General features: G+C 50.0%; 1 pseudogene; it reads left to right on the forward strand.

Moving 5' to 3' along the window:
• Positions 1-395: 395 nt before the first annotated feature.
• Positions 396-2,194, forward strand: LOC118519480 (double-stranded RNA-binding protein Staufen homolog 1 pseudogene; annotated as a pseudogene).
• Positions 2,195-2,746: the final 552 nt, after the last annotated feature.

Consider the following 2,746-nt stretch of genomic DNA (forward strand, 5'->3'; position numbering starts at 1 on the left):
ATTCAGGTTGTTGATTTGAGTTAGGTCTCCTTTCCTTTATATTTTATTTAATGTAAACATTTACAGCTATAAATTTCCCCCTTAGCACTGTCTTCATTGCATCCCGTAAGTTTTGATGTGTTGTGTTTTCATTTTTTTCAAGATATTTTAAAATTTCCTTTATTGTTTCTTCTTTGACCCATTGATTAAAAGTGTTTTGTTTACTCTAGCGTTTGCGCCCGCGGTAGCCGCGTCTGGCTGAGCTCGCCCTTCCTCTGAGCCCCCAGCCCCACAGAGCCCACCTCCTCTGCGGCCACTCCGCCCCTTCCCTCCACCATTCCCTTCCTCCTCTCCCTTCTTCCTTCCTCCTTCTCCTCCTCGCCACCCTAGCCGCCCCCGCCGCTACCTCTGCTGCCCAGGACCGCCGGCTGGGGGCCGAGCTCGGGGCAGCAGCCAGGAGTTTCCTAACCACATAACCTCTCAGAACTGAACCAAAACAGCATTATTCCCGGAGCACCTCTTTTTAAGAAAGCATAACCCCTACTGCAGAACTAAATGCACTGTGCATGAAACTTGGAAGAAACCCAGTGTATAAGCCTGTCGACCCTTACTCTAGGATGCAGTCCACTTAAACTACAACATGAAAGGAGGTGCTTATCCCCCAAGGTACTTTTACCCATTTCCAGTACCTCCTTTACTTTTTCAAGTTGAGCTTTCTGTGGGAGGAGAGCAGTTTAACCGGAAAGGCAAGACGAGGCAGGCCGCAAGACACGATGCCGCTGGGAAAGCTTCGCGGACCCTGCAGAGCGAGCCCCCGCCCGAGAGGCCGGAGGGGAGGCGGCCAGGCGAGCAGGTGAATGGAAGAGAATCAGAAGAAGAAAATCTCAATAAATTGGAAATAAATCAAGTGTTTGAGATTGCACTTAAACGGAACTTGCCTGTGACTTTTGAGGTTGTCCAGGAGAGTGGACCCCCCCCATTTGAAGAGCTTTGTGACCAGTTGGGGAGTTTGTGGGGGAAGGTAAAGGGAAGAGCAAGAAGATTTAAAAGAAAAACGCTACTATCGCCATCCTCTAGGAGCTGAAGAAGCTACCACCCCTGCCTACGGTGGAGCAAGTGAAGCCCAGAATCAAAAAAAAAAAAAAACAAAACAAACAAAATCCATAGGCTGCAGAGCAGCACAGACTGCGGCCAGGGGAGGAACCGATCAGCAGACTGGCCCAGATCCAGCAGGCAAAAAAGGAGAAGGAGCCAGAGTACATGCTCCTCACAGAGCGAGGCCTCCCGCGCTGCAGAGAGTTTGTGATGCAGGTGAAGGTGGGAAACCATACCGCAGAAGGAACAGGCACCAACAAGAAGGTGGCCAAATGCAACGCAGCTGAGAACATGCTGGAGATCCTTGGTTTCAAAGTCCCACAGGCTCAGCCCAACAAACCAGCCCTCAAATCAGAGGAGAAGACACCAATAAAAAAACCAGGGGATGGAAGAAAAGTAACCTTTTTTGAACCTGGCTCTGGGGATGAAAATGGGACTAGCAATAAAGAGGATGAGTTTAGGATGCCTTATTTTAGTCATCAGCAGCTGCCCGCGGGGATTCTTCCCATGGTGCCTGAGGTTGCCCAGGCCATAGGAGTCAGTCAAGGATACCACGCCAAAGATTTCACCAGGGCAGCTCCGACTCCTGCCAAGGCCACGGTAAACTGCCATGATAGCCCGTGAGTTGTTGTATGGGGGCACCTCGCCCACAGCCCAGACCATTTTAAAGAATAACATCTCTTCAGGCCACGTACCCCATGGACCTCTTACAAGACCCTCTGAGCAGCTGGACTATCTTTCCAGAGTCCAGGGATTCCAGGTTGAATACAAAGACTTCCCCAAAAACAACAAGAACGAATTTGTATCTCTTGTCAATTGCTCCTCTCAGGCACCTCTGATCAGCCACAGTATTGGAAAGGATGTGGAGTCCTGCCATGACATGGCTGCACTGAACGTCTTAAAGTTGCTGTCTGAGTTGGACCAACCGAGTACAGAGATGCCAAGAACAGGAAATGGGCCAATGTCTGTGTGTGGGAGGTGCTGAACCTTTTCTGGCCACGAACCATTGTAAAACCCCAACATATATACTGAAAATACGCAAACTTTAGCTTTGAGAATTTGGAATTTCTGATACCTCCAGTGGGCTGAGAGACATGCTGAGTAAAGAACCAGACGCGGCAGTGGTAAGAAGAGGGGAACACCAGGAGGTGGCCGTAGCTGCGCTCACAGGTGCTGTTTTGTCCCCACACACAGGGAGCTGCTCGGGGCCCACAGTGGGGCCTGTCAAGTGGCCCTGGACCCCTCGGTGCTTGGCTGTGGCCGCTGCTCTTTGGGCTGTGTGAAGGAAACTGGGAACAGAGCACGACCCTTTCTCAGAGTGGCTCACTCAAACCCTTGGGACACGCCCTGGACACCCACGCCGGGGAGCGGGGCCGTAGACCAGCCCCAGAGCCGACTGCACCAGAGAAAATCAAATGCTTCCTACTCAGTGCCAACTAACTATTCTAGCATGCTCTGGCCCCCGCCTCCCGTGGCACCCACACTGTCATCACCACGGCTTTCTCTCCCAAAAGAGATACATACATATTCTTAGTTTTATTATTTTCTTTTGACTGAAATGACACTATATAAATTTTAATCTGAGAGTTTCTCAATTGTATCTAGTTACATAGCACAGTTTAGAAATGTGTCTGAGACTGACTCTATCAGTAATCTAATCAGCAAAGATCAC

The sequence above is a fragment of the Halichoerus grypus genome, chromosome 4 (genome assembly GCF_964656455.1).
Source record: "Halichoerus grypus chromosome 4, mHalGry1.hap1.1, whole genome shotgun sequence".
NCBI lineage: Eukaryota > Metazoa > Chordata > Mammalia > Carnivora > Phocidae > Halichoerus > Halichoerus grypus.